Source organism: Bidens hawaiensis, unplaced genomic scaffold (genome assembly GCF_021521415.1).
Source record: "Bidens hawaiensis isolate Kalapana, Puna unplaced genomic scaffold, B.hawaiensis_p1.1 tig00006607_1, whole genome shotgun sequence".
Classification (NCBI taxonomy): Eukaryota; Viridiplantae; Streptophyta; class Magnoliopsida; order Asterales; family Asteraceae; genus Bidens; species Bidens hawaiensis.
In genome coordinates, this window is record NW_027491446.1 from 224,248 (window position 1) to 248,595 (window position 24,348).

Consider the following 24,348-nt stretch of genomic DNA (forward strand, 5'->3'; position numbering starts at 1 on the left):
TTCATATCTGCTTATAAGTGGCCGCTATCTTTTCTGTCAATCATTTGGACTGTTTTAATTGCATGAGAAAGTTTGGTTTTGTTCGCAGTTAAGATACGAAAAGGCAGCAGCTGATGAGAAATATCTTGAACATCTAGAAAATGGAACTCATGTACATGTTAGATGGCGATTTTTTTATTTAGTGGTTATGTGAAAAAGGTATCAGGAGAACTTAATTAATTTGGCTTGTTTATTTAAATTTCGTTAATTTATTTTGCAATCCAAATTATACATGAAACATTATGATACCCGAGAAAAGTAATCACTAAAACCATCTGTAATGGGCATCATAAAGACGTTATCGGGGCATGGGCTTTGCTACAATAACGTCATATAAGGCTTAAAGTGACAATAATTTAAGGGCATTAATGTGACGAAAGGGAATAACTCTTTTGCAGTTTTTGATCAGCCTAATAGAAGTTCAATCAAAATTATTGGTTTCTTGTTTACACCATTTTGATTGGCCTGCATATTAAAATTTTCTTTTTTCATTACTGCAAAAGACGAATTATAATTTTTAACGAATATCTTTGTGAGGCACACTGTAACCGACGGCCGTATAACTGATCCGTAGCTTACTGTATAAATAACCATCTCTTTCACTCAAACTATCACAAGCTTAATTAGTCTCTAAAGCTCGATCTTCCTCGTCTTCCATTTCAAAACAAATACAACCTTTCAACTTCAATGGCGTCGTCGATTAGAACATACTCTAGCATTCTCATTATTATGAGCCTTCTAAGTCTTGGATCGTCTGGATAATGGGATTGGAACCATCAATGATCCTCCATACTTACGTAAGCAACCAATATGCACCATAACGCATGCACACACATATTAGACATAAATCTCCTACCAAGAGTACGCGACTATATTCTTTAATTCCTTTTTCTTATAATAAAGGGTTAGTTTAATGTTATCTGATAATTGCCTTTTCTTTTTCTTGTGCATAAGGGTTTGAAGAAGATCTTTAATTAATGACTCTACTGGGATCAAGAAGCAGAATATCAACTTTAGTTAACTTTATCATGCATCTTCCTTGTTTTTTTTGGCTTTACGTTGGTTGGTATTTCATGAATCCAAAAGGTTCATTAATTATCATAGTTAAAATAAATCTTGTTTCACAAACTGATCATGAAAACATTATATTTCTAAGTTTTTTTTTTCTACGGCCTCTAAATTAATTAATTTTTCTTTGAAATTTATCATATATATCAATAAACTATGGATATATAGCTAGTTAGATCGCCCTCTCGTTCCAAGTCGTTTTTGTTTCTGATACTCGACGAGAGAATTCCATTTCATTTTTACCGATTGACTTCTAGATTTTTGACGTGCATCCATCAAGAAAGAAACGGAGACGAGAGGACCAGATAAATTATGAATTCATAATATTCTTCATTAAAATAAAAGATTATACGCTTACAACCAATTAAAAATAAATATACGAGCATTAATAACCCACTCTTATAAAACTAACAATAAAAAAAATACCATAACAATGGAAATTGAGTAAATATTATTTGAGACGTGGGAAACCGGTATGCATGTATCAAATTTGCCTATCAATTATTTGTGTTGGTTCTTCAATGAAACACAATCTTTTGCGCGTCCAAGTAACTCTTTTGACGGTCTTGAGAAGCTTTTAATCATTCTTTGATTTGTGATCTTGTTTCTCGAATAATTGCAAGTACGAATAACTTTCAACCACCTCAGCACATTGGTGTTCTACATTTCTTGCCATAAGTTCAAATGGTGCCGCTTCATCCCCTAAATATTAACAACTAGTTAACCATAATGCAATTCATGTGTTACAATCCTCATGACTAGGAGTTAAGTTGTTCAAACAAAATAACAAAAAAAAAGTATGTGCTGAAGTTTCATAATTATGGGCTTAATCAAGGTCCTTGAGTTCATTTCAAAATAAGTAAGTTGACATTCCTCTTGATGTGATTGTTTTCATACGAGGATGTGAACGTCGTTTTGACGTCATTGGTCTATGCTTCTTCTGGCTCATCTACTATTAAAATAAACAAAAATATTGTTGTGCCACATGACATCTAATTATCTAAATTTTTGCCAAGTGGCATAATGATTGTTCAATTTTGAAAGTCATAATTATATACTTAAAACAATTAATAAATATATTAAATATTCCATATTAATGATTTATTTATAACTTTATAGAAAGAAAGAAATAAATAAAAAGTCATGACTATCTAATTAAAAGAATTAACAAATATTTTAAACATTACATACTAATGATTTATCTATAATTTTATAGTAGTAAATAAAGTAAAAACAAATTAGAAATAAAAGAACGTATGTAGAACTTTTGAGACTCATTTTAGAGTGTGTAAATTTACGTTGTGTGTGTTTGAGTTTATCAGTGATTGATTAAAAAGGTGTCACGATTCGTCTTTACTTTAAGCAATGCGAAAATGGTGCTGATCATTTGATTATTTTTTACTATTAATTCTATATAATAAAATTTTTTTATACGTATTGACAACTTTTGCTAAACGTGGCATAATTCAGCACTAAAAGAGAACAGTAGATTGATGACAGTGCATACAAGTACTGTTTCTTTCAGATCTAACAATTATTTGCATTATTTTTGTCATATGTTAACTGATAGTGAAATTCATTGTGGTTATTCATTGTCACAAACTTGCATCAACTAGAGTATCGGGTCAAACTAATATAGAAAATGAGTTGTTTTGATCCCTAAAATACATTGTTGTCAATTTGTCATTGTGAGTTTTATTTCCTTGATGATATCCATTTATATTCATGAAGTAAAATTCATATCTTCTCGGGAGAGTATCATGGTAGTGATGACAATATTGTGTTGTTTGTTAAAGGCACAACACTTTTTTTTAAAATCTTACAAGTTAAGGCCATAAAGTATACTTGACTAATATAAATGATAGGAAAATGGTTATTAGAGTCAGAACTGGTTATTTTTAAGAAAATTATTACTTTTGTTCCGAACATGTTTTCTTTACACTTTTTTTTACATTTACACGCAAATATAAATTCACTATAATTGTTTAGTTTCTTGTATGTTGTTGAAATTAAGTAACATGTGTTAATAACAAGGCATATATAAAATTAAAAAAATTGTGATAAAATGTCTATAACATTATTAGTATTACAATTTCTTTGCCAATATTACCAAATATGTTGCTTTTGCTTCTAATTTTATAACCTAAGACATGGATTAGAAAAAAAGACATGAAATCAGCCACACACGTTTATTTTTTGTTGGTTATAGATAGTTAATAATTTAATATCATTAAACCTCAATTTGAATCATTTGGTAATTAAAACTCTTGCAACCGTTAGTTAAGTAGCAATATATGTTTAAATTAACACAACAATACAATTGAAAATGGTTTTTTTTTTTTTTTTTTTTTTTCATTTTTCATTTTTTGTGACTTTTGTTAATGATTATTGCAACTTGAAGATACATAATCATATAATAAAATAATAAATGATATTTAATTTTTCAAACCCGTGTAACACACGGGTTTATAACCTAGTTAACTATAATGAAAATATTGACATGCTATGGATAATTTGTATTTGGACAATTCTATAATTTTGCCAATTTATACAAATTTTGGTTTGATTTGTGGGAAACTGGTATTTTGGCTCAAAATACAAATTTTGCCTATCAATTAATTTTGGCTTAAAATACTGGCCTATTGTGCGAAAGCCGGTTTAATCGGTTCAACCGGCCGTGTGAACCGGTTTTTAAAACACCGGATTTGTGCATCATTACTACATAAAAATGCCATTTTAAAACAGTTTTTTGAGGTTTTTTGAAACGGTCTGGAATCCGTTATATATGTTACGTTGCAAAAGATGAAATCTGACATTTTAAAACGGTTCAACAGCCAGTGTGTTATATCTAAACGACAGTTAACACTTAACGGTGGTGCTAAAATTTTACAACTGACCTCTAACCGGTGTATATATTTGTAAACTTCAACGTTAAAAAACCTAATATAACCAAGTGTAAGAAAACCAAGTGTTTACAACCTAATGCAACGGGCTAAAACCCGCGTTTATAATTTTTTACACAACAGGCCGTGAACCATTTTGTTTTCGATGAAGTAAACACAACGAGCTTATAATTATATACAACGGGTACGTATAACCACAATATATACAATAAAAATATTTATTCATCCACAAGAATATACATTTCAATATACATATTTTATTTACGTACAAAGCTAACACAATCACATTGATATACACCAAATATAAAGCAAATTTTCATAATCTTGAATTGATGAAAAGAATGAATGGACTTTAAGTTCTATCACCTATAATAGATAATTAGGTAAAGCTATAGAAAATTAATAATCTATAAATTAATCAAAAAAATTTAATACTAATATGTCTTAGACACTGAGCCACCAACCACATTGGTATTGTATGATCTGTTATAAAGACCCATTATTGTTCCTTACGACCCATTATGACAGGTTTACAACTAAATATATATTGCACATTAGAGATCATCATGTTATACATATTAAATGTTGGTCAGTGTCAATGAAGGTAAAATCATGGTCAACAATGATCATAAAGCTTAGTCATTCTAGATTAAATAATGGTCCATAATCTTGATAAATCATTGATTAATTAAATGAGGTGGATAATAATAACAATGACATATATGACCCACAAGAAAAAGAGAAATCAAATTTAGTTAACAACCAGTTAAAGCCGCTATAATTAGTTTTTAATATATTTTGAGTGAAAGAGACGGTTAGTTAACTTATGCTCTTCGTTGCTATTGATCAAGGCTGCATATATATCAAGTTAACTGTAGGAATAAAATCAGAAAACACACATTCGGCAACTCCTTGCATTGTGACTCACAAAGATATTCCTATGAAGAGCCAACGAAAAAAGCAACATTTTTAATCATATGCAATTTTGTCTTTTGCCAGAAAAAGATACATGTAAACAATAAAATCAGTTGATACAATGTATTGGACTCCTTCATATTCTTCTGGCTTTTCAGGTTTGGACTTTTATTACTGCATCCGTCCTCAAACTGGAAGTAATTCGTTTTTTTGTACGTGTTCATCGTTTTGGCCATTTTCCGGGTGTTATATGCACTGTATATATAAATTAAAAGTTGGTATGTAACTTGTTATGTAATGGTATTAATTAATGTCAATAACGATTTTTAGCAGTGACCTTATTCTTTACTCAATTGTTGATTCAGCAACAAGATATTAAAAATCAATATTTATTTTTATTTCTATCGATAAAAATAATTAACAGATACTAGAAGGAAACTTTCTTTGTTTGGTCGTTCAAAAAAAAAAAAAAAACTAGAAGGAAACCATAGGTCAAGAAACAGATGAAAATTATGACTGTCATTTATGTGAGGACTATCCAAGGAATTGAAAATCCTAAATTATATTTGGAAACAAGTGACTATGGAAATCCCTTAAAGGTGAAACCAATAGACTTGAGGGAGTAATGAAAGTCCAACTGATTTTATTGTTTACATCTTTTCTGCAAAAGACAATGACAAAGACAAAGACAAATTATTAGAATGTTCCTTAATTTAATTCTCTTTGGCTCTTCAAAGGATAACTCCGCCAAGCAAAAAACATAAAACAGTTGCCGTATGTGATTTTATTCCTATAGTTAACTTTAACAAAAAGAAAGTAGAGTATAAATAACTCTCTCTTTCACTCAAATATCATATCACAACCTAATTAATCTCTCAAGTTCTCTCTCGATAAGCAGTACGTTACCTATATATTTTCATACTTAGATGGCATCCATAAGGGTTTACTCTAGTATTCTCGTAGTTATGAGCCATTTAAGTCTCGGGTCGTCCAATGATGGGATTGGAACCATCAATGACCCTCCATACTTACGTACGGAATCCAAATAGAATGTTATAGAAACAAACATCATTTTATTTAATTTATTATGTTATAACATGTGTGTGTATATATATTGTGGAGCTGCTTGCGGCAAATATTTCCAGGTGACTTGTACAGGTGCACTCAACCAAGGTGTACCACACCCTTGTACGGACACCCCCACCGTGACCGTCATGATCAAGGGCGACCTTGACTTGTCACACGAATCCTTCTCTACCATTGCCGATCCAAGCGCTGGAGGAATCAAAATCTCTTACCAACAGTATGTGATCACCCATTTCTTTATATTCAATTTTTAAATTTTTATATTCTAAATATTGCCTACTCGCTTGAAGGATGTTAGTTTCACATATATATGTTTGTTTTTCTTGTGTAGGATGTGAAGAAGAAGAGGAGTTTTGATGGAAGTGGCATTTGATTCACAGTGCATGTCTCCGTAAAAACAAGACATAACTCTAATGGATCGAGATGCAGGCACCGTTTTTCTAATAATATCATGTTTTTACTTTCCAGTTTGTTTGTAGAAGTAAATCTTGCCTCCATTGGTATGGCAAACTCATGGAGACATAAACGCGTGACATGTAATGGATAACATATAACCAGTGTTCCTTATACATTGAAACTACCCACGATTAACATAAGCTTGATATTTAAAAACCTGCAAAGATGACCTCACCAAACTCTAAAATTGGTATTTTCTAAACGTGGTATATACGGTATAAAAGATCTAAAAAATGTTTCAAATCTCTCTCCTCGTATCTATTTAAAGAAGTATTCCTTCGGCAACTGGACAATCTCTTGAAATTCCAAAAACACAACTTGAGTTATTATAGACTATCAAATCTGCAACTGTATCTAGCAATAGAATATCATGTGAAAACTAAACTTTGCTGGCAGTATTTCACTTGATAAAACATTTGTAACATATTGTGAGAACTAGAGTGATGTTTGACTTATGTCGACTCAAATTAAATCTTCTTTTAATAGATTAAAAATTTCCTTTATATTTTTCTATGGGTAATATTAGTACCTTGTTTATTTGTTTTGTTTCATTTTTATGTGAGACTCTTGCATCATGTACCTTGTACATGTTTGAATATATATATGTTGATGATTAACCTTAATTATTTTATCAGTCTCGAGGTTGTCGACACAAATGATTCGTCGTTTCTTAGTCAATCCAAGTACGTGTATAACATTCAAATATGGGCTAAATTGCTTGACTCGATCTAAACCAATTCATACACCGCTTGTTCCTCACGAAACTTTTTTCTCCAATTGTACTCGTTTTGAAGATCCCGCTTTGTATCGATCTCTTGTTGAAGCTCTGCAATACTTAACAATCACCATACCAAATTTCTCTTATTCCGTTAATCACGCCAGTTTATTCCTTCAAGCACCCATGTTGGATCACTTTCAGTGTGTCAGCGGATACTTCGTTAAGTCAAAGGCACCATTTCCTTTGGCCTAATATTTTAAAAAACGTACTTTACTTCTCTTTTGGATTCTACTGATAGTGCTCGTTTTGTTGAGACACGACGATCCACTTATTGCTACTTCGTTTTTATTGGTGGGAATCTAGTTTCTTGAAGTACCAAGAAAGAACTCACGGTTTCACACGCCAGTTATGAATCCAAGTACTATGTCATGCTAAGACCATGTGTAGTCATAATGTCATACATCCAGGCATTTTAATCCATGTGGCACCCAACCAGCATTTCAACATTTTGCAAAAAAATGTGTAGTCATAACTCTACTCATAACTCTGCAGCAATCATTACCCAATCGTTTTTTTTCTTTTTTGCATTTCTAATTTTTGTAATTAAAACTAAGCAGATTATATTTCATTAATTAAATAAACATTACATGGAAATATTAAAAAACTACTCAGCTACCTCATTCTCGTCCTCGTCTTCACTAGCACCATCGTTGGTGTTGTCCTCGTCTTCGTCTTCATTAGCACCGTCTCCGTCGTCTTCGTCTTCATCATCGAACTCGTCTTCGTCTTCATCATTCCCTCGTCCTCGACTTCATTTTCACCAGGAAGGCGGCGAAACAACTAAGCATGTTGGACCAAATCCGCCATAAGAGCGTTATGTACTTATTTTGAACGCAAAAGAAAAGTTTTTTCTAGTCTCTAATCCAAAGTTGCCGGTGTTGGTAGTGGATCATCGTCCAGTATATAAGTTGGAAATCTTGCTCGATCGTCGTCTTCGATGATCATGTTATGCAATTTGATACACGTATACACGTTGGCGAAACTTGAACATGTAAACTGCGGGGGCCGAAATAAATTTCAATAGGTCCGATAATTAATATTCTCTTCCTCAAAAATGAAATGTATGTGGTCGGTAAGGCAAACAAAATAGTAATGAAAGAAAATAATATATTTTAATGTAATTTTATAGGAAATAAAAATAAACAATTACATTATAAACCAATTAAAATATGAACTCCAAAATAAAACAAATAAGTAAATAACAATTAATACAAATGAATATATAAATGAAGGAATAATTTACATGCAAGCTCACATGGCTATTCTCTGTCAAAAGTATACACTCAACATAGTTATAATATTATTCTATTTTTCTTCATCTTCTTCATTTCTCTTCAAATCAAAGCTCATGAAAAATGGATCTCCATCTTTATATTTTCACTCTCCTCACCTCACTTGGTGCTCATGCTACACATCCAGTTAAAAGATTAACATAAAATAGCTTCCTCCCTTCAATCGACCGTTAAGCAACTCTATCTAGTATGCTACTTATCCGAAAAACAGTGTAACATCCCGAAATTTCTAATATAATATTAATTATATTATTTAATATTGGTGGGAAAGTTTACTCGGGTTAGTGGTGAAATAATAAAATAAAGTAATAAAGTAGGAGTTATCATGAGTCGGGCTTGTGTTGGGTTAAGTAATATGGGTAATGGACTTTGATTAGAAAGGGAGGAAGATGGACCATGGGCTCAAGCCCATGACCCATAATATATAAACCATAATTACGCCTTAATCCATTCATTTCCATTCCATTCCATACATCACCCAAAACACACACTTAGCTCTCTCTCATCCTACTTTCTCTCTCTAGCTGAAACCAAGAAGAATCGATTTCCGACCCGAGGTAATGATAGTATGATATTGTAGAGATTCAAACCCGTTAGATTTAGTCGCAAAACGACGAGCCGACACCTTAAACCATTAAAGTTATGAGATCCGGATGGAATCGGGTATAAAGCGACCAAAAGATGAGCTTAGGGATACCCTAGCTCAGATCTGGATCGAACAGGACGAAAAACGGTGAAAACGGTGGTGAAACAAGCGAGATCTCGCTTTTCCAGTGAGATCCCGGTTTTCCGGCGACGGCGCCGGAAAGGCGGCGCCGGAGAATGTGGTGCGAGGTTAAGGTGGTGTCAGGGAATGTTCTGACTTAACCCTAGTTCATTAGCGGGAGCTTAACGAACTAACCCTGATTCGTTAACAGAGACATAACGAATTAACAAGTAATTCGTTATGCCCTTTCGTTAAGCTGAGATGACGAACTAACCTCAATTCGTTATGTTAATTCGTTAAGGGAGAACTGACGAATGAACCTCTAGTTCGTTAAGGGTTCAGTTCGTTAAAGGTTCAGTTCGCGTTATAAAGGTTCAGTTCGCTATGGATTTTAATGCGTTAACCCAACCACACGAATGAGGTCCAATTCGTTAAAGGACCAGTTCGTTATGATGGGTCAATTCGTTAAGAACCAAGTAATGAACTAGAAGTTTAATAAAATGACAGAATGGTCATTGGACTTAGAAAAGAATGATTTAATTACACAGAAGACCTTGAACTTTTAAGTTAGCAAATTAATTAACTATTTAAAAATCTAATGGAAAATGTGTTAAGACAGTTAATAGAAATAAAAATTTTCCAAGCTCTGCCCCTTGGACCCTGCTAGGGGTTGCTGCCCCTAGAACCCCGCTGCCAGGGGCGCTGCCTCCGGACCCCCGTTCGTTAAGGGTTATAATTAGAGCAGGAGCGTGTTATGGGTAGTGATAGGTAATTGATACGTATAATTGTTATACAGTTAGTCGCGCACAGCTAAAGAGAAGGACAACCATTAACGGTGAACGTAACCGAAATCAGGTGAGTTTCTAGTCCCATTACCTTATTATGTTTTCGGGACTATGTGCATACTCGATGTGAAGTGTGAATACACTTACCTTAAGTGGTAAGTGTATGCTATAATGATTGATGTGATAGTAAGTAATATGTTATGAACGAATGTTTGTCGGTGCGTGAACGATCTTCGGATATTGCACGTACGGCCAATGGGAATGATCTCTAAGTGGTTATTAGTGTGTGTAAATGTTATTATGTAACTTGGTTATTATGTAAATGATGTAATGGTAGAAAGTGTGTTGTAGACAAGTAGAGGTAGAGTGTTATAGAAGTGGCAAGGGTCTAGTAAGGGTGTTAGTGGCATGACGATAGTACGTGGTAGGGTAAGCCTATACGTGCCTTCGTTATTAAAGGGGCATGACGTGAGTGCGTGGTAGGGTAAGCCTATACTTGCCTTCGTTATTAAGTGGCATAACATGAGTGCGTGGGAGGGCAAACCTCTATGTGCTTCCGTAAAACAAGTGGCTAAGACGTAGGGGACAGTTAAGTGGTTAAGTGGTAAGGTGAATAGGTCAGACAGTGGACTATGTGTCTTCGGATACGTATGTGATTGCATGTAATGGTTGTATGGTAAGTTGCTTGATTAACTAGAACTCACTCAGCGTAGCTGACTTTTAGTATGCACGCAGGTAAACAGGTCTAAAGAGCTAGCACGAGGATGGCACGTGGCATGGATTGAATGGCTGACATCTAATGATAAAAAGGAATGATGTTATAACACGATGTTTTATGTTATCATCTAAAGACAAGTTGTAATGTTTTGTAAAGAATGAACGAAGTTTTATTTATTCAGCGAAAGTTTTAATTAACTCTGATTGTAAGAACTGTGTTTATGAGTAAATCCGACGCTAAAGTAGGGCACCGGGATCGGGGCCTTACAAACAGGGGGGCACGACCCCTCCCCTCCCCACATAAGATCCGCCCTTGCGTATACATAACGCTTTTCATTATTTCTAACGACCATAGATGAAATGCTAACGTTGTTGAAGAACCCCAAAACATCTCTCGATGTCCTTTCACGAATAGTCCTGCACTTTCTTAAAATAATCTTTTTTTCATTGATCGGGTGTCTAAACGTTTTCACGACAATCGCATACTTCGGATATATCCCATCACCCAATTCGTAACCGTGTCGGTAGTGGTTATCGTTAGCCCAAAGTGAAGTGATGAGCATGGTATTAGAGATATAACCCTTCATCACAGGTGCTGTTCCAAGACGTTTATATAATTGTTGTAATCGATGACACCAAAGAACGCCGAACAAATCAAAAGGTCGTATGAAGCAATCACCTGAAGACTGACTTGTTGGTCCTTTTCGGTTACATCGTGTGTATTGACATTTCCATGCGGTTGGACAGTTTCCCAATTCCCAGTGCATACAATCTATACTCCCGAGCATGCCTGGTAAACCATGCACCCTTGCATGCACCTCTTAAATCCGTTCTAGATCGTTATAATTTGACGTTCTTAGATAATGTGGAGCGTACATCTTTTATTATTCCTATATAAAACAATTAATTATTATCAATTTAAACAAAAACTACAAGCGATATATGTATATATATAATATATATATTTAAAATTACAATATACTATAGCATAAATACTCCAAGGTGTCTCGAGTTGTTTTATCGTCCATCTTTAACAACTCGTCATTGATGTCGGTCGTGTTTCCGTAGGTGAGCACTCGTATAGCCGAAGTAACCTTTTGGATTGCGGTTAATCCTAGCGTCCCTCAATCGTCCGGTTTTTGCTTAAAATAATCAAACTTGTGCTCTAAATCTTTGGCAATACGCCAAATTAAACGTTTAGACGTCCGAAATCGACGCCTAAAAAACTTCGGGTTCTTGTATATTGCCGACTCATCGAAGTAATCTGGCATCAAAGGAGCGTTCGTGGCCAAACGGTCTCGTTCAATATATATGCTCTTTCCGTAAGCCGGGGGGGAGGAGAACGAAGAGAACTCATCTAATTTGTCGCGAGAAAAACCGCACTCGTAATCGCCTCTTCCTCTGCGTTGTCATCGGCTTGTTGGTCGGTCCCAAAAAATGGTTGTATTGGTAGTGGGAGAATCCATAGGTTTGATTTTATAGAGTTTGTTGTGTTTAGAGGTTGAGAAGATAATTTAATAAAAAAAAACGAGTTTTGATTGGAAAGGGGATGAATTATATAGAAAAAAAATTATTTTTTAATATAGCCATTGGTATAATGGTAATGTTTCAAAATTCGTGCCAAACCAACGTTATGCAGGAAATGCTTGATCAACAAAACCAACCCAAAACGCCAGGGGGTGGCGGTATGCCCCCGTCATTTTAGGCTCCATACGCTTGCAAAAAAAGGTCACTATGGATGGTCTAATACAACAATAAAATTTGTATGGATCACTCATCTGTTATGTGAACTTCAGACATTGACTCCAGATCCGACCCGTTTTTTCTTATGACAATCCCATTGCTTTGTTCCGCAGTCAAAATTCCGTCTCACACAAATGAGCAAAATGTATAGATCTCAATTATCATTATTTGGGAACTCGTTTCTCTTGGGAAATTATGTAAACTAAATTTGTTCCAACCAAATTTCAAGTGGCCGACATTTTACTAAATTCCATCCGTGCACTCACCTTGAATTTTTTTGGTGCAATACTACGTCTGATTCTCAGTCCACCATCTTTTTACTTCAATCAATCAATCAATCATGTCCAGTAAAATCCCGCCGACAACAAAGCTATAAGTAGGGTCTGGGGAGGGTGGGATGTAGGCACACCGTACCTCTATCCAAAGGAATAAAGAGGTGGCTTCCAGAGAGACCCTCGGCTCTAAGTACATGTGTATGAAGCAAAATAAAAGAAATCAAAGTTTAACAGTTATATAAAAACTACTACTAATTATAATAATATTAATAATATTAGTAATAAGATCACAGTTTAACAGCTATATAAAAGCTAATAATAATCTTTTTACTTGAGGGAGATAAATTAAACGTATTGTATTAGAGATGATTTAGTAAAGTTAATATGCATTGTAAATCCTGTATTATATTAAACGTATTGTACCATTATATATAGTATAGCTCCGTAGCTAATTGGTAAGGTAAGTTTTACTTTTATTCACATTTTTAAAAACTGTGGGTTAAAAGTAAAATGGATAATCATTTACAATTATCAAAAGTAGGGGTACGAACGAGTCGAGCCGCTAGCGAGCGACTTGAGATTGGTTAGTAAAAAAATCTTGACCGAGCCGAGTTTAAACAAACTCGAGCTTAAAAGTAAGATTGGTTAATAAACGAGCCCACAAGGAAAAAGGAAAAAAAGGAGAAAAAAAATCTCATAATATATAATTCAAATCTATAAAATATAGAATTCTTTTATCTTTCTATATCATACGATAAGTCTATAGAATTTTTTTTATCTTTCTATAACATACGATAACAAACCCTTTAATATGATTTAATATAAATAGAATCTAAATAAGCTTTTTATTTAATAAATGAAATTCAAAAACACGAAAAAAAATAAAGAAAATAATATCACAACCATATCATTTCAACTCCTTCATGTAGACAGGTAAAAAAACAACATTATATACTCACTTAGATAGATACTTATGTCTATATAATATTTATTAAATTATACTTCATATGTCCCATTAAAAGTGTCTATATTTCTTTCCTTTTTTGTTTGTCTCATTACAAATGTCCACTTTCAAAACTAATTAGCTAATTTCCAAGTCCACCCTTAAACACACACAACTAACATTTATAAACAATATTGATGGACCCAATTTTCAAGGACATTATTGTCATTTGGTAAATAAAAAAAGTAATCATTCATTCTATCTTGAACTCTGTGGTTTTCAAAACATGACACTTTTAATAGGACAGAGAGAGTAATACATAAGATATTCTTATACATAGTATGAGATATCCGTATATTATTAAATTATATTATAAATAATAAATATGAAATCTAAATAATAATAACGAGTAAAAATAGTCAATCGAGATACCCGTTCTATGACAAGTCTTAACTTTCCCTCTATTTTGGTCCGTTTAGCAGGCCTAGTATTTACGACTATTGCAATGACTTCTCTATTTGTTCATGTTAAATAAAGAAAACAAGATTGTTTAGAGCCGCTGGCAAAAAATATCATCTGACTTTTTTTTACGTTTGTATCATGACACAAATATCCATTTCGCAAAATATGGTATAAGCGGCTTCTGTCAAAAAAATTCTTCTCTCTCTAGAAAATGCTATATTCTAGCTATTTTCAAATTGACCCGAATCGACGGATGGTTGAGTTGTGCCGGAATATCTTTATGTATATGGCTATCTTTAGTGAGTCGTACAAAAGGTATGTTATTAATTTAGATATAATCGATTAAACGAATTACTCCTAAAGGTTCACATCAAACTAGTTCAAACTAGTGCCAGTTGATGTAAGTTACTTCGAAAACAAACAGACTAAAGTCATTCATTTTCTCTATTCTTTCAATTCCGAAAAAGCAACAGGATCAAGTATGGGTTGTCAATCCAAACATATATGGATAGAACCTACAAATGGGACTTGAAAAAATAAGTAATTTATGTTGGGCTATTATCCTTTTTTAGGTTCCTAAGGATTCTTATCGGTTGGAACCTAGAGTTATCTTGGTAGCAATTTGATATCTTTCCGCCTGTCTCATCAAATTGTTTTTTTAATTATTTCACAAGGAATTGTGATGTACTTCTATGAGATTGCATGTCTTTTTATTAGCTCCTATTTGTGGTGCACAATTTTGTAGAATGTAGTTAGCGGTTATGATCAATTTGATATAAAAGACGGAATAGTGTGTATCTTTCGTTGGGGATTTCCTGAAAAAAAATCGGCGAGTCTTTCGCCGATTTCTTATAAAAGATATTCAATCCGTCAAAATAGAAGTTAAAAGGGTATATATGCTAGGCGTGTCCTTCTATGTATATAAGAGCCTAAGAAGTCATTCCATTGACTCGTACTGATGAGAATTTAACTCCATCGGAAATAGAACAAAAAGAGCGGAATGGCTGATTTCATGCGTGTGACCATTGAAGTATCTTAATTTGAACAGGAGGGAAAAGATGCCAGAATCCTTTTTTTTTTTCTAGAACACAACTTAATTGATTTTTCTTCAGAACATTCATTCGAGTTAAGACAAACTATATGGAACAAGTAAAAAGAAAAAATCTTGGGGTATCTTTTATATATATCGAAATATACATAACTTAATTAAATAAATAAATCAAAATATCTTATAATCAGTCATTTTGAAATAAGAATTTGCACTTGGGTGGAACTTGGATGGATGAATTCAAGTAAGATCTTACGAGCATATCCTAATTATTATTGGAATTTGTCCTATATTTTCCCTAAAATAAGTATTTATTGACTAAAACCCTCAAACCCCAATAGCGTACCCTAAGAGTCACCATCCCCCAGAAAACACGTTAGCTCTCAATTCCCTATTAGAATGGCCCTTCATCCGAGTGGCATTGTATTCTAAGGGCAAGGTATTCGAATTAAGATTGTATGCGAATAGGATTTGTGCTAGGATATAACATATATTTTAAGGGACATGTATTCGAATAGGACATGAGTTCGAATGGACTTGTATTCGAATACAACATATATTCGAATAGATATGTATTCGAATACAACATGTATTCGAACAAGCTTGCTTACATTTGGACAGACTTGTATTCAATTAGCTCTCCTTTCTTGAACTCTCTTGTATTCGAATATCTTGTATATTCAAATATTCCTTGTATTCGAATAGGGGATACTTGTATAATCTTTCTTTCTTTCTTTCATGTATTCGAATAGGATCTTGTAAGCGAATGCACTTGTATTAGGAAGTAACTTGTATTCGTATGTAACATGTATTCGAATGGGCTTTTGGAAGGGCATTGTATTCTAATGGAACACTTGATTGGTCTTGTATTCGAATAGAATACGCGTGTTCAAATAGAACACTTGTGTTCTTTCTTTTCTGCCCCTATTCCTTTCTTTATTCTTTTCTTTCTTTCATTCGAATTCACCCCATTCAAATACACCCCTCAATCGAATACACCCCTTTATTCGAGTACAACCACTATTGGGCCGTAATGATTATAATATCACTATTATTACATGTTTAACGTGCATTCTCATATTCTAGTGCTATTCTACCTTTTAAACGTTTTCATTTCCATTTTTGACTAAAACCTAGTCCGTTTATCCATAAATCTTGAACCTTTATTGGTTCCACACCAGTTTTAGGCTAGATCTAGGGTTTTCACATGAACCATATATACTAACGAATTCGTTAAGTCCATTTTTAACATCAAGTTTGTATTTTTATGGTATATCTACACCTGATTTGCCTTAGTGCTAAGCTTTAGGGCAAACCTTTCTTAAAAACATAACCTTTATACGTAAAACGTACCTTTTTGGCGCTTGTTAGGTTACGGTTAGCTTGATACGCAACTTTAGACTCGTATCTGGCTTGTATGGTCAAGATCTATCAAAATCCAAGCTCGGTTCTTGGTTTTGGATCTTGGCCGAAGTACTAGTGTGTGCTTGTGTGTGTTTTTGAGTGTGTAGGAGGCTAGGAGATAAGAATGAGAGTTTTAGGGTTTTATGGGGGGGGGGGGGGTTAAGGAGTATTTATACTCTCTTAAGCCTATGGACCTAAGGCCCATAACAATCCCTTATTCCATCTTTCACTAACCAAGACCATACTCTTTATTTTATTTAACTTAATTAAATATTTACACACTTTTAAACAAACATGATTCTTTTATTTATTATTATCAAAAGTAGGATGTTACAAGTCTTCCTTTCTTAAAGAGGTTTCGTCCCCGAAACCGAACTATTACTTAAACAAATCTTGATAGAACTTGCGCATCTCTTCTTCAACTTCCCAAGTGGCGTCAGATCCTTTGCGATCCTTCCATATCACTTTCACCAATATGATAACTTTATGACGAAGTTGCTTTCCCTTGCGGTCAACTATCTCTATAGGTTGCTCAATGTAGTTTAGTTGTCATCAACCTCAATGTCTATTAATGGCACATGAGACGTGTCATCAACTAGACATTTTCTCAAATGAGAAACATGAAAGGTTGAATGAATTTCTTCTAAATCTTCGGGCAAATATAGTTTGTAGGCCACTTCGCCCACACGATCCACGATCTTAAACGGTCCAATGTACCTCGGACTCAAACTTCCCCTCTTTCTAAAATGAATAATTGCTTTCCAAGGCGAGACCTTGAGCATCACATTGTCACCAACGTTAAACTCGATTGGTCGTCACCGCTTATCAGCATACGACTTCTGACGGTCTTGAGCAGCTTTCATTCTTGCCTTGATCAGATCAAATTTTGAAGAGGTTTCTTGCACAACTTCTAGACTTCCAATATCTTTCTGGCCAATCTCTCCCCAACATACAGGAGTTCTACATCGTCTTCCATACAACATCTCAAACGGCGACATACCAATACTTAAATGGTAGATGTTGTTATAAGAGAATTTTGCAAGATGTAGATGATTATCCCAACTTCCTCCAGAGTCTAGCACACAAGCACGTAGCATATCCTGAAAGGTTTGGATAGTCCTCTCAGACTTTCCATCGGTTTGAGGATGATACGTTGTACTGATGTTCAGTCTTGTCCCCATAGCTTCATGGAACTTCTTCCAGAATCTGGAAGTAAAGCAAGTATCTCTATCAGACACAATCGACAATGGCACTCCATGCTTATTAACAACTTCTTTTATGAACACATTCGCTAACGTTTCCGACGAGATAGCCTCTCGTATCGGTAGAAAGTGAGCACTTTTAGTTAGACGTCCACTATCACCCAAATTGTATCATGATGTTTAGCTGTACTTGGTAGCTTAGTTATGAAATCCATGGTGATGTGTTCCCATTTCCATTCAGGTATTTCTAGTGGCTGTATCTTCCCATAAGGTTTCTGGTGTTCAGCTTTGACTTGCAAACAAGTTAAGCACTTGCTGACATAATCTACTACATCATTCTTCATACCCAGCCACCAGTAGTCTCTCTTCAAATCTTGATACATCTTGGTGGATCCTGGATGAATCGAGTATCTTGACTTGTGAGCTTCATCTAAGATTCGACCTCTAAGATTTCCATGGCGTGGAATCCACATACAGTCAAACCTAGTCTTTACACCATGAGTGTTATCTATCAGCTCGTCTTGTTGTCCAAAATTTCCTCTTTCTTCATTAATCCTTCATCTGCAAGCACTTCAGACTGCGCCTTGATGATTTCTTCGAAGAGATCTGAGTTAATAATTAACTTATACGACTTCACGGTTGCAATGACTTCTTCATTCTTACGGCTTAGCGTGTCGGCGACCACATTAGGCTTACCAGGGTAGTATTTAATATCACAGTCATAGTCCTTTATCAACTCCAACCATCTTCTCTGTCCCATGTTCAACTCTTTTTGCTCGAAGAAGTATTTTAAACTTTTATGATATGTGTAAATAGTACACTTAGTACCATACAAATAATGTCTCCATATCTTGAGAGCATGCACTACTGTTGTTAGCTCTATATCACGCGTTGGGTAAGTACTTTTATGAACTTTCAATTGTCTGGACGCATAAGCTATAACATTTCCTCGTTGCATTAACACGCAACCTAACCCACGATACGAGGCATCCGTACAAACAACCAAATCCTCGTCACCATCGAGTAAAGCAAGGATTGGAGCTTGCGTGAGTCTTTTCTTTAATTCCTCGAAAGCCTCCTCCTGAAACTTACCCCAACTAAACACTACGGACTTTCGGGTCATACCGGTCAACGGTGCAGCTATCTTGGAGAAGCCTTCGATGAATTTGCTATAATAGCCAGCCAACCCTAAGAAGTTGCGTATATTAGTCGGATTTGGAGAGTCTTCCAATTCGTTATAGCCTCAATCTTAGCTGGGTCCACGGCAATCACTTCAGGATTGATTACGTGACCTAAAAACTACATTTCCCGCAACCAAAATGCGCACATCGAAAACTTAGCATACAACTTCTCTTCCTTCATCTTCTCTAATACTTCTTTTAGATGCTCGGCATGATCAGACTCGCTCTTAGAATAAATCAATATATCGTCAATGAAGACGATAACTGACTTATCTAACATCGGCCGACATACCTTATTCATCATATCCATAAATGTTGCATGGGCGTTCGTTAGACCGAACGACATCACGAGGAACTCGTAGTGTCCATACCGCATCCAAAACACTGTATTAGGGATGTCTGCCTCTTTCACTTTCAGCTGATGATAGCCTGATCTAAGGTCTATTCGTGAAAACCAACTCGAACATTGTAGTTGATCAAACAAATCATCAATCCATGGCAACGGATATCTATTCTTCACCATAAGCTTATTCAACTCACGATAGTCTATGCACATTCTCATACTTCCATCATTCTTCTTAACAAACAACACTGGTGCACCCCACGGGGAAACACTTGGTCTGATAAAGCCTTTATCGAGGAGTTCTTGCAGTTGGGACATCAATTCTTTCATCTCAGATGGCGCCAGGCGGTAAGGTGCTTTCGTGACGGGCTATGCTCCTGGTACTAAGTCTATCTGAAATTCTATCTCACGCTCCGGTGGCAACCCCAGAAGATCCTCAGGGAACACTTCTGGGTAGTCGCACACAATAGTAGTCGTGATTGGAAGACTAAGAGATTTTAATAAAGTAAAGACAAAGAGCACGAGACGAGGGGGTGTTTGTTAGTGCACGGTTTTGGTCATCGCGAGTCTTTGTAATCGTTTGTAATTTATTATTATTTTAATGTAAGGGCAGTTTAGTAATTTATAAGTCCCATTTGTTAAGGTTATGGCTCATTCGTTAAGGATGTTTAACGAATGAGACCAATCGTATTTATCACTGTCCATTCGTTAAGGATGTTTAACGAATGGACATTAATCGTTATGTAATGTATCTATTCGTCATGGAATGTTGACGAATGGGGTATAGCGAATGAGTCATTCGCTATACCATTTGGTTACTTATGTAATGAAGGCGAATGAGGGTCATTCGTTACAGAATGCGTAACGATTAAGGATGTTTAACGAATGAGACCAATCATATTTATCACTGTCCATTTGTTAAGGATGTTTAACGAATGGACATTAATCGTTATGTAATGTATCCATTCGTCATGGAATGTTGACGAATGGGGTATAGCAAATGAGTCATTCGCTATACCATTTGGTTACTTATGTAATGAAGACGAATGAGGGTCATTCGTTACAGAATGCGTAACGAATGACATTCGTCTTCTATATATAGGTTGTTTAACCTTAGATTAATTTAAGTGTTTTTAACACTATTTATCCCTTGTCGTTACTCTGTCCAATTATTCACTCAACACTTCATTAACATATCAAGCCTATTATACATATGCATATATCATATAACTAGATCATGTGATTGATCAATATGATCGGATCCATCGATTGAAGCTCTTAGTGAAACTGAAGTTATTCTTTGTATAATAACGTGAACGTCTTTATAGGAAATTATGATTCCTATCATTTGTTACCGTGTAAGTTTTTAATGAAATTAGTTGTATAAAAGCCACTTTACAAGAAAGAGTAAATGATTTTACTAAATATATATTTGTGATAATGTAAACATGTGAGCTCACCATCTATTTTTAGCTGGCGTTTTCAAGCATGTTTTTCAGGATACTCGAATAGAAGGTTGCTTGCTACGATTACATGAAGAAGATTTAGAAATAATACTAGCCTCTTGCTTATGCATATTGTAATAATACTATACTTTTAAGTACTTGTAAGTTTAGAATGCACGATTGGCATTCTATTGTAAGCAATGTGTTCTTGATGAATCAATATATTGTATGTTCCGTGTTTCCGCCTTGGTGGGGCGCTACACATAGACAACTTTTAACGAGGACTGAAGATCGAGAACGGATCAGGAGCTTAAAGATTGCATATCAGAACCAGGAATTCGTTACCACCGTACATCGAGATTCTCTCTGTGCTGATTTTATCGTCTTTTCTTATCTAAACATGATTTCTTTGATTGAGTTTTTAGTTTTGTTCATCATTCTGGATAAAAGCCTTAGTAATTATTTGGATGTGATGATTCTAGGACGTTGTTTATATTTTTGATGTTTTATTTGTTGTATGATTTAGTGGTTTTGTTATGATGATCTTATGATGTGTATGATTGCATGTTAGTACTGATTGTTTGTGTTGACTAGTGTGGTTCAAATTAGTCATTGGCAGAAGTTACAATAAGCTAGATATGGTGAGTTCTATTTCTAGGTTATATTAATGTTCGTTAACTTGGGGCTTAAATTCCTAGCGGGCAATACACAACTTGGTTAAAAATTACTTATAACCTATCAAAACTTATTTTTACTTCGTGAGGTTAAAATTCGAATTCGACATTATCCTATTTAAATTTTAAATTTAACCTTTTCATTTGACTAAACATAGAGTGGAATGAATATGATTATTGAAAAGTACAATCCAGTCTTTCTTTTGTTCTTTAAAGAAAAGACACCCCCCACCGCGACATTTTACTCGCTCTAGGCCACCTAAGAGGAATGTCTAATCTTTGGCTACTGATTGATTTCAGTGATGAATTTCATCTAGAAATCGAATTGGAGTATATCAAATTAGGATCATTTATGTAAATGAAATTCAACATGTAAAATTGTTGTGTTTCACTTTCACTCAGCATTCATTAGGCTTTTAATAATGTTTTTACTAAAAGGTTCTATTAATCACTTTGCAATAGGTACTGTGCTAAAGCCTCCCATTAAACATATGATGGAGCATCTAATTTGTGGTGTTACGAATGGAAGTAGATGGCATCTGATCCTAGCACAACAAAAGTGGTAGACACTACCATTCTAGCTAAAACACCAGTCATAAAGCCAAAGAGAACATAAAATGTCAGCAAATAACTTTTTAACATACATAATATTCATAATCATCTAAAATTAAACTTAACACCAAACAAATATTGGCTCCCAGATGATTAAACAAGGGTCAAAAAGCAAAAGGAATAGAGTAATCTATGAAAGTTTTTGAAGAAAACGGGCGTAGCAGCAAGCGAAGCAAGACGGTCTTTTGTAATCAAATATATAACCATGCTTACTTCTCTATTTAGTCATTAAAAAAAGCCCATTAGCATAAAGTTGGGTGCGCACCGAACATTAACATAAAGTTGGGTCCTCTAAGAAATCAATGCAGCATAAAAAGGCCCATTAACATAAAGCTAGGTCTAATTTGCCTGTTCTGCGAGTACGCCGAACCATCCTTCTTCCTTGCAGTATCGATGCATAACATAATATACCTCCAGCAACAGGTAAGGAAACTTTCTGCGAAAGTAGCAGTCAACATCTTCCAGCTTAGGTCCCAGCAGCTCCTGTGTTTCAAGCAGTTAAAAACAAGGAGTCAGAATGGGTAACATTTAAACATGCTCGCAGATGAGTTAAATCCCTCTATACTCTTTTTAGAATTATTAATAATTAATGTACTGGATTGGCTTAAACATATTGTAAAACAATGATTTTTAGTTAAATTTTATCTTTTGTTGATCGTTTAATGTTAACAGCCTTAACTTACATAACCTGAATGTCGTTAAAAGCGAACCTCAAAGTTCACAGGAGGACTATTGTAATAATAGTATGTTTCTGTTATTTGAATAATACGGAGAAAGTCTAGAACACTGTCTTTGTCGAACGGTTTCATCTCGTTGATAAATTCAGAATCGAATGAACAATCTTGGAAAGCCTTAGGACTGCAGACTTTTAATGCTTCAGCAACTACACTAGCTTTCTCGCCTTTACCATGTGCCCTCAGACTCGCAACCCACAGAAACTGCATTCGCTCCTTGGCATTCCAAAAAAGAGGATGGAGTGGTACCTCTGATGCCTTTGGCCTAACAAATACATAACTTAAATATAAATATGAAAGATATAACACAAAGTACTTCCTCCTGCCTTTAGTTCCTGAAACTGATATGAAAAAAAGTGTAAATCGGGAAACATAAATATCTAAACGATCGAATATGTTACCATTAGTAGCTGCCTCATCAATACGTCTGCAAAAACCTAAACCGGAAAGTTGGGCAGTATTTCTCGATACCAAGACGTGGGAAGGGTTGAGATCCCCGTGAATAAGCTTTTGAGAATGCAAATATTCAAGGCCTTCAACAATGCCCCTATATACGCATGATATCAACAAACAAAGAACAACATTCAAACATACATATAATTAATAATTAGCATGCGGCACTGACCTCATCAACTGCAACGAGGCATCAGACGGGTATCCATTTGGAGTGAGCAACTGCGCAGGTGGTTGTGAACTAAGCCGTAATCACAAGAACGTACATATATCCCTCATGTTCCATGATTCCTAAATACTTAAAAACAAAATTCGAATTAGCAGTCCCTGCGTTTCAGAGCTACGGGTATCTCGGAGAGAGGTATATCCCTTCCATACCCGATTATATTATTTTATCTGGAACTTACGCACTGTTAAAATCAACTACACATTCAAACCCTAGAAACAAACTAATAATAATAATTATCATTATCAAGGGGTGTTTCTTTTGCCCTTTTTATTAACTTATTATTATTCAACCCACCATATTAGTGTAATTGGTTTTGACCCGACTTCTATGCTACAACGTCTCACTAAATTAAAATTGAATTTTACCAAATATTTTATATGAAAATCCTATAAAATAATAATATACTAAAAATTAATATTCAGTTTTTTTTTTAAAAATATATTATTTATAATAAAGAAACATTTTTATAGTAAAACAAAATAAGCGGGGCAGGGTCTCCCCAGACCCAGATTGCCTTTAAACCGGTTATAATATCTCGTTTATTTGGGAAACCCTTTTATTATTAAATCATATGTATATTATTAACTTTCTTACAATAAATAAAATTAAAATCCAAAACATATATATAAATATAAAAAAAATGCAAAATAACCCGTAGTACAAGAGATAAAGTTTAATGGGGTAACTATAGAGGTAGGGTAGTAAAAATGTCCAACGATCCACATAATAACACTCGGGGGTCACTCAGGACACCCATAAGAGCCACCCGCTGGTCATTTGCAATTCCCGTGGAAACTACCTCATAGTCCAACCCCTTTCACATCCACGTGTCCAGCGAATTTGATAAAGACTTTT